At 38.0% G+C, this 9,964-nt stretch overlaps 1 long non-coding RNA gene across 1 annotated transcript; it reads right to left on the minus strand.

The window, feature by feature from the left end:
* Window positions 1–3,921: 3,921 nt before the first annotated feature.
* On the minus strand, window positions 3,922–5,731 carry LOC113441534 (uncharacterized). Its single transcript, XR_003374860.2, has 2 exons — window positions 5,452–5,731; window positions 3,922–4,493 (listed from the first exon to the last, which is right to left on the minus strand). It is a non-coding gene; the product is annotated as an uncharacterized LOC113441534 (long non-coding RNA).
* Between the last annotated feature and the right edge of the window lie 4,233 nt (window positions 5,732–9,964).

A 9,964-nucleotide genomic window follows, 5' to 3' on the forward strand; every position in this document is an offset into this window, starting at 1 on the left:
AACTAAGGCTCCGAAGCACTGATAGGGCGGCTGCAGTGGTCCTGCCCATTTCTGCTGTGTTCAATCTGTGAAGGGGGGTGCCGTATTTACAACAGTTTGTTCTGCCACGAAGAAGAGGAAGTCGAGCTATTCTCCAAAGCAGGACAGGAAGCAATGGATGGAAACTAATAATATGTAGTGACTTATAAAGTTTGTTAACTGTAGCCTCTTTTTGTCATGACACCAATATGAAAATGGTTTTATTATTGCCTTTTCTGGGATTTTGGATTTTTATTTCCCAGATTGGGGTGAGATGTTCTGGCTCTCTTCTGTTAAAGTGTTCATCCACTACATCCAGAGTTGGTTAGATGGAAATTAGGCCACATGCTTGGCACAACTGCTTATATTCCCATATATTGCTTTGAGATTATAGATAAAAATAAATTCAGATAAAGACTGAATGTATCAATTATCACATCAAACAAGAGGAAAACCTACGCACCAATTCCACCCGTGCTTTTTACAATTTTGTAAACAAACTAAAAGACTCAAGATCCATCCCACCCCTGAAAGGATTTAATGGTAAAGACTGCAACGATGACACCATTAAAGCCAACATCTTTAACACATTCTTTGTCTCTGTATTTGTAAACAGCAGTGGATCATGCCCAGTATTTCCTAGCCAAACCACAGACAACTACAATGATCTAATACATATCGATTTTACAGAAGACATTGTTGAAAAAGCACTGTGCAATCTAAAACTATCTCTATTTTTTGGACCGGATGGAATATGAGCCTACTTCTTAAAAAAGCTACCCACTGCCATAGTTGAACCTCTAAGTATAATCTTTGAAAAATCTTTCAGAACCAGCTCCTTGCCAAAACTATAGTCACAAGCCACAGTCATCCCCATCTTCAAAAAGAGAGACCCCAGGCTAGTTGAAAATTACAGAACAATTTCCTTATGCTGCATCACCTGTAAAGTCATGGAATCAATTATTAACCAATCCATTATCCTCCACTTAGAGACAAACAACCTACTCTCTAATAAACAATTTGGTTTCAGAAAAAAACTATCCTGTAATCTGCAACTCTTACACTGCAAAAACATGGATTACACAACTCGATCAGGGCAAAACAATAGACACAATCTACATAGACTTCTGTAAAGCCTTTGATTCAGTGGTAGACAACAAAGTACTCCTAAAACTAAAATCTTATGGTATCTCTGGACACCTGCATAACTGGATAGAAGCATTCCTGTCAAACAGACAACAAATGGTCAAAATTGGGAGTGTCCTATCAAATTCTGTACCTCTCAATAGTGGTGTCCCCCAAGGCAGTGTTCTAGGACCAACTCTCTTCATACTCTACATAAATGACCACTGTGATCACATAAAGAGCAACTGAGTTCTCTTCACAGATGATGTAAAGCTGTTCAATACCACAGACAACACTGCTACCCTTCAGAAAGATCTTGACTATGTATCAGAATGGTCAAACAAATGGCAACTTCAAATCTCAACAAATAAATGCTCTGTCTTACATATTGGCAAAAAAATCAGAAAATAAAATACAAGCTGAATAGTCAAGACCTTGTTGATGATCTAAGCTCTGTAAAGGACCTTGGAATACTCATCTCTAATGATCTAAGTGCTTGAGCCCACTGTAACTACATAGTCAAAAAGGCATTAAGAGTTGTTAACCTAATCCTACGTAGCTTTTTGTCTGGTAATATAACACTACTAACTAGAACATACAAAACATTTGCTAGACCAATACTCCAACACAGCTCATCAATCTGGAACCCACATTACGTGCCTGATATTAGCACAGTTGAGAAAGTCCAGAAATATTTCACGAGAAGAGTTCTCCACTCCTCTACTCGTTGTAGAATACCTTATACCACCAGACTTGAAATTCTAGATCTAGAAAACCTTGAATTACGCTGTCTTCAGTCTGATCTAAGTGTGGTATATAAAATCATACATTGCAATGACTTACCTGTCAATGAATACTTCAGCTTCAATCATAACAACACAAGAGCACACAAGAGATACAAACTCAAGGTTAACTGCACCAAACTTGATTGCATGAAACACAACTTCAGCAACAGAGTGGTCAGTGTCTGGAATAGTCTACCTGACTCTGTGGTTTCTTCCCCAAACCCCAAAAACTTTAACCTTAGGCTGTCTACTATTGACCTCACCCCTTTCCTAAGAGGTCTGTAGAGGGCGTGCATAAGCGCACCAATGTGCCTACCATCCCTGTCCTATTGTTTCTTTTATTTTTCTTATATGTATCCATGTATTCATAACTATGTATATACTTATACCTATTATCTTGTAAGCGATTGACAAATCAAATGAAATAAATAAAAATAAAAATACATAAATTATAACAATGATATTTTAAACCTGTTTCCATTGCTTATCTGAGGTTTGTTTGCTTATGTGCCTTCAAGTTAGTCTTAACTCCTGGCAACTACTGAAGTCACTGCAATGTTATTCTTATTATTTTTCAAAAGTTGTTTGGCATTTCTTCATTCCTAGGGCAGAGAGAATGTGACTGGCCCAAGATCATCCAAGTGGCTTTGGGCCTAAAGCAGAATTAGAACACAGTCTCCTGGTTTATAGTCTAGTGTCATAAGTCCTACACCAAACTGGCTCTCTTAATCTGTTTGCCAAGTGTACTTCAAAAAATAATCTGAAGCTTCTGTTTGAGTGGGCCTTATGAAAGGCAGAAATCCTATCTGAATTAAAATTCTATAATTCTGTGATCTGTATTTGAGCTGGCTGGAAAGAAGTACCAGATAGATTCACAAATTGGTCAAATTGTTGAGATTTGCTTGACTCTGACTTAGTGTATTGGTGAATAAATCTGGTGTACAAATAATTAAATGTCATAATTTAATGTTATATGTGAGCAAAATATATCTTAAACCTTGGGCTTAAAATAATTTATTGGTTGTGTATAGGGCAGGCAGGTTGTAGCTGCATATACATCTAGCAGGGACAAAACTTCCCAATGATTTTCAACTTTTCTAAGAGCTATTGGATATAAAAATATAATTCTCCAGAAGTGGCATCAACTATGGCTATTCAGTCTCTTGAACTGTATCAAATATGTTGGAAATGTTAAATTTTTTTAAAAATGCTCAGAAACAGAAAAAGACATAAAATTATTTACAGAATGACCTGTAGACATTTATATTGTTAAACTATGCAGCAGTTATACTTAGAAATTATGTTTTAACAGTTTTCTACATGATATGAAAAGTGCAACAATAGCTTTAATAGACTAGATATTACAAATTAGGAAAAGCATTCACAACAGAAGACTTTAAGGGCAGGTGCTCATCTTCGTTTCTTAGCGAGGGAGCCAGAGTTCTCTGAAGAGATTTTCATGGTCATGTGGCCAGTATATATATGCCGAGGTGCTCAGAACACTGTTACCTTCCCACCAAAGTGGTACCTATTTATCTACTCGCATGCTGTCAAACTGTTAGGTGGCCAGCTGGGCAAAGATAGGAGCTCACTCCATTGTGCAGCACTTGGGTCTGAGTGTAGAAACTGTGGGTTGATTTAGTAGGTAATTATAAATGTCTAATTGGGTTCTGGCTTTGCACAAGAATTAGTTTCAGACAGGGAACAAAAACAGCACTTGGAGACTATCTGGGAAGACATTTCATTTCCCCAAATGTCTTGTAATTACTAGAAAAGAGAATCATCCATGCAGTTGACTTATATTCTTAAAGTTCTTCAGAGTGTTTGAGGATAATTTTACATCCCAGCTGTTTATAAGGTAGCAAAGGACAGCAAAATAGGCCCTGGCCCTATATTTTTCAGCATCTGTTTGATATGTAGAATTTCAGAAGAAAACCTCAACCTAGTTTTCTTTCAAGGCACTAAAACTAAATCAGAGGTCTTTTTAACAAAAAAAAAGATTGGCACAACAGAATAAGCTTTTCTCCCTAGAATCCACTGAAAAATTGCATTACTGTATGCATAAAATAAAGTGACTACTTGAGAAACAAATTTGTTCATCTTCTTGCTTTACCAGGTAAGTATCCCTGCCAGATGGACTGGACGGTCATTTTGGTTGCACGAAACCACAATGTATTTCCATCTGCTCTCTTCTGCCTTGTACTTGCAATCTTTTCCATATTCCTGAGAAAGTCTGCAACTTGTCACACGAAATTTCATGCTACTCTTCTTATATTCTAGATTTTGGATCACATATGGTTTCCCTGACACACAGGTTTGATCAATAAGCTTCTCGGGGGCATGGATGAATGTGTTGAGCCGTTTGCATCCACTCCTAGTCAAAGCAATCCTTCTATTTTTCATCTCACTGTTGCATCTGTTGTGGTCTATGTTATCCAGAAATGTCATGTGTTTCCTTTGAAACACTTGTGGGTTCTGAGACCGAGAAATATTGATAACAGAGATGGAGATAAAGAACAGAATCATCATAGATACTCCACGTGAAGCCATTTTCTTTGGCTGGACCTAAAGTTTCAAAAAACACAGATTACCTACTTATTCCCATTTTCCAGAGAGTTATAATTTAAAATTCCATAAATTTGCAGGACAACTCACAGGAAGGAATTACATTTCATATTAAGCTTTACTGAAGTTCACGCTATATATTAAATTACTTTAATATGAAGACACATATCACATATAATTCTTTAACTTCAGAAATGGCTCTTTGGTTCTGCATACACTCTTGTTCAAATTTAGAACTTAACACTATTCAGCATTTGAATTAAATTTACATTAAATTGAAAAAGTAAGAAATACACAAAAGAAATCTGAGAAAAGGACATCTAACTAAATATACTTTACACTACTTCAATTCATTATACTTTTTCATATCTTCAAACTTAGTTTCTGCCATTTCTTATTCCAAGACTCAAACTACTGTCACTTAGAATCTTGTACTTTCTAACTACCCTGAATGAACCAAGTGAATAATTTTGTCTTGGACAAAAGAATTCAGTTATGCCCTCAAATAGTTAATTAGGGCAACCTTAACTTTATAGTAGTGTAATCAAAAGACTTCAACAGTGTAGTATTGTAATTGTGCCTCCATCAATAAATAAAATGCTTCTAGCATTTGAAAAGGTTCAGTATCATGGCATGTTGAACATCAGAAAATAAAAACGTTGGCTAGAAGATCCAGAATGACTCTAGGAGGCTGGGATACACATCAGCATTTCATTGCAGGATCTTCTTGTTCTGGTAGAATGTGAGTCATCATAGCTTTGAGGACTTTGTTTCAAGAAAAGAAAGAAGAAAATGCCACCCACAGAAAAAGAAAAACTGGTCCTGCTGCATTTCGAGAAAACATTTTACTGTTTTATTCTTTGCTGATTGGCTGCTCTGTCTTTTAGATAAGATTAATTCATCCTATTTTGACTTTATCAGCTGTTTACCATTTAATTTTGAATAAAATTGTACTTACAATTTTACCTTCTCCGTGGCTGATCCTGACTTAGCACCAACTTTCACCGTCTCTTGGAGTGCTGATCCAGAATAGTCTGCTGACAAAAGAGAGGATAGCTACGCCCCAGATTAGATTTGTTTTTCTCCCAACTTACATTTTTTTCTTTGTTGGAACATGCCTTCTTTTCAAACTGAAAGATTTAGGCTGTTCTGTAATTTCTAGAGCACTCCTGATTGGACCTTGTTTAGAGAGGCAGCAGCCATCCCCTTTGCTTTTGGGGAAATAAATCTCACGGATTAAAAAGAAGTGAAGCATGTGATCTAAGAACATTAGATTATTTTTTGGCAAGGATGGTTGTTTTGGCAGTTTTCAGGTTGATGGGATTGGATTCATTTCTCGGATCCATCAAACCTGGGACTGTACAAAATATGTAAGCTCAAAATTGATCCCTGAATCAAGGGATTTGTTTCGTCTTGAAAAAAGAAATGCACTTCTTAACAGAATTACATTTTTATTGATTTATAAAGTATTGTAAAATACAAAATACAAAGGTAAATAGAAAAGCAATGTGGGGGAGCAATGGGGGGGGGAGTGTCAGAGTGTTGACAACTGTCTCACATTTGTGACAGCTGCAGTACCCCAGGGTTGTCTGATCAAATTTTGCGACTTTCTGACAAGCAAAGTCAATGGATAAAGTAGATTCACTTAACAACCATGTTACTACCTTAACAACCTTCACTTAACAACTTGTGGCAAGAAGGCTTATAAAATGGGGCAAAACTCACTTAACAAATATCTCGCCATCAACATCAATTTGGGGCTCAATTAGGGTCGTAAGTCAAGGACTACCGGTACTACAGGTTTATTTCATTCTACCTATACACAAAAATCTGAACTACCATTGGTCAAGGCAAATTGGTACCAGATAAGAATCAATGGACTTCAAGGGGTAGAGTTGGACTTAGGTCTCTTATAGAGATGAAACACTAAAAAATGATGATGTATTTGACCCCACCCTTGGGCTCTGCTTGATCATCTATAACTAGTAACAAAATAATGATTTAAAATACCCTGTCAAATTCGCTTCCACAATTCTATTGATTACTGTTACTTTTTTTTTCAGGGCAGATGAATCACCCATCATTTTATATTCTAAGATTATCCATGGATCCCATATGATTCTCAAAGGCATTTTTATATAGGTGGCAGAGGATGGGGATTTCATTTATAACAGTATTTTAATATGGCATATTCCCCCACTCTTTCCCTCCACCATATACCAGATAGTCCTCAATCTATGACTTAATGACCCTTCAAAGTTACAACGATCCCCCTTAATTCTACTTTAAACCTATTTTTTTGAAGTTACAATGGCTGCCCCCCCATCCCATCCCATGATTGCATGCTGGGTGCCTGGTAATTGGCTGACCTTTATAGCTGTTTTATAGCATCTTGCAGTCATGTGTCTGTGGTTTTTGCCTATTTCTGACATTTACTTTCTCTTTCCAGTAAAACATGCTTATTGGAGGAAATTAAATTGCTTAATGAACGCAGTGCTCACTTAATGACCACCACAAACAATATGAAAAATCAGGTCTGGTCAAATGATGATAACTTACAACTATAATACTGACTTCAGTCACAATCTTAAATTGCCTTTAACACTGTACTAGCGTTAAAACCTTTTGCCCACTATGGATATAATCAACAGGTCTAACATCCTTCTTCTGATTATGGCAAGAATAAATAAATTAGAGGTTACTGTCAACCATTGATCCATAACTCTAATCCATTTAGCAGGGTAAAAAATGCAAAACAGTTAAATAAGCAGATATAATTGATTAGTGTGCAAAACCAGAGGTTTTTTTAAGTATCAGAAATGTTGGAAAGTTTTAATATGTGGACTAATTGGTTAAAATGTGCATTGAATTATAATTTGAAATAATAATTTATAATAGAGTGTTTCATAGGCATTGTCAAAAAGATATAAAGTTACAATGGAGTTGTACATATAGGAGTTTTAATTGCATGTTGGAAATCCAACTGCAATTCCTAGGGCATTCTTTTTTTTACATTTATTATCTCTAGTGGACTTACAATAAAGTAAAGAAATAATGGGACCAGATTTTTACTTTAATCAGAAGATTCTTAAAATAAATATAAAATTGAAACCAAAAGTTTTTCTTTTAGATTTGAAGGACCAAAAATTTGAAAGAAAATTTAAGGCTTTGTTGTCATATAAGTTGACAGTAGTGAGATTATTATATGCACAAAGATGGAAAAACACATTAATTCTGGAACAGTGGATGGTTCACAGAAATGGGGAAACTGTTTTAACCAAAAAGAATAATCTTTGTTTCTATTTGGAAACTGCTTCTGGACTTTTTTTCTCAAAACTCATGAAAATGAAACTTTGATTTTAGATTTTGATAATTAGACTGGTTTTATTATGTGGGAAAAAATATCCATCTGGTTCAATTCCAAGCTGGGAGAAAGACACTGGAAACGTGAAGGCTGGTTGGAAAGGTGGTTTAATGACGAAGCAGAACCACCAAGCCCATGGTTCTGGTCAGTGGTGGGATTCAAAACTTTTTACTACTGGTTCTGTGGGTGTGGCTTAGTGGATGTTGCTTGGTGGGCATGGCCATGTGGGTGGGTGTGGCTTCTTCTTCTTTTTTTTTTTTGCTTTTTTGCAGCCACCCTCCCACCCATTTTTTGGACCTTCTGGGCCTCAGGCAGGCCTCCAGGGGGGCATTTTTGCTCCCAGAAGGCTCCCCTGGGGCTCAGGAAGAAAAAAAATGGAGCCTAGAGGGTGTGTGCAGCACTCCCCATCGCTCCGTTTTGGGGCCTTCTAGGCCTCAGGGGAGCTTCCTGGGGTGGCATTTTTGCTTCCAGAAGGCTCCCCTGGGGCTCAGGAAGGCAAAAAATGGAGAGGGGGCTGCACCCCTCCCTCCATTTTTTGCTTTCCTGGGCCTCAGGAAATCCTCCTAGGCGAAGCAGTAAGACAGCTAGGGGAATCCCGGCACAGCTGATTGTATGAACAGCTGATTGTCGGGAGGGGAAAAAAAGAAATACCTTAAGGGGCGAGTGTCAGGCAGGTGGGATGAGTGAGCATTGGGCAGGCAGGGAAAGGGAGCCTGTGGTGACTGTGGGAGCTGGTCAGGGGCATGGCCAGCCAGAACTTACTATCGGTTTGGTGAGCCATGCCAAATCCTTGCTACTGGTTCGTCCAAACCGGTGTGAACTGGTTGAATACCACCACGAGTTCTGGTGATGCTGACCACGTGGAGTTGAGAGTGAGGGGTTTTTATACCTTCTCTTGGGCTTTGCACTTGAACTTCCTGTTCCTATGCAAGAACATATATTCTATTGGCTGTTGTAGGGGTTATATAGGAGTCAAAGCTGTCTTTCTAGGTTGTCTGAGCTCCCAGGTTTAGTTGAAGTTTGCTGCTGAGATGATGTAATGAAGAAACTTGTGTTCTGAAAGGGTGTTGGCAATTCCTATTATGGCTTAATGGCTTTGTCCTGGTTTGGATCTCGAGTGAAGGCTATTTACTTATGAATAGAATGTCAGCGTTCCAGCAAACCTCCATTCCAATCAGTAACTCCGAGACAAGCATAATTGTCATATTCGCCGATCGCAAGAAGGAGACGCGAGACTCAGTGACTCTTTTAAAGCTCTTTATTTAGTTCTGAGATTGGCTCGGCTCTCCCTCGGATCGGTGACAGCTATATTGAACTTGCCTTGCCAGCCGCGGCCAATGACACCGCTTTGAATCCCCCGCAATGGGTTTCCTCCAATCGCAGGCGATTCGCAATGGGCCAATCGCTGCAGCTCACTCAGCCAATCCGAGCGCCGTGCGTCCTGGCCAATCAGGACGAGGGGTTACAAGAATGCTAATGTAGCAATGCAGAACAATAATGTCAAAAGTACCTTTATTAGAGTAGCACCTGGAACATCTGTGGAATCTCGAAACTAAAAGTTTCCCAGACTTCCCACAATGTCCCAAACTACAATCCATCTCCTTTTCTCCCATCATCACATCACATGGACCAGTGTAAGATCCTTTTTCTCTGCTGCGCCACACTTAATAACCTTGAACTGAGAAAAGAATTTTGTCTACTTAGATCTACTCAGTTGAAATCACCCCCTCCCACTTTCTCAGGCTATGTGGCAGCATGGAATTTGGCTTCCAAAGCTGACATAGACCTACCTAGATACTTAACTTCTTTCAATAAGCTCTTTATCTCTTAACTGCTGATATCTGCTGAGGGCTGTTAAGGAAGTGGGGGGCTACTTTCTGTCTCCAAGAGCATATTTCTCCATTTGGGGAAATATAATATTGTTTTTTTAATATTTCCTAAAATATTTCATTCTTCTAGGAGCGGGATAGGTGCTAGCTTTCTACAGTTATTATAGAAATAGCTTGAAATGTTATAAAATGTAAAGGAAAAGATTGAGGTTGTAATTCTTTTTTACTTTACTGCACTGAAAAAAGTTGGAAGTCGTTACTTTTTTCCCTTTTTTTGT

This window comes from Pseudonaja textilis, chromosome 1 (assembly GCF_049901715.1).
Source record: "Pseudonaja textilis isolate UNSWEBS1 chromosome 1, rPseTex1.2, whole genome shotgun sequence".
Classification (NCBI taxonomy): Eukaryota; Metazoa; Chordata; class Lepidosauria; order Squamata; family Elapidae; genus Pseudonaja; species Pseudonaja textilis.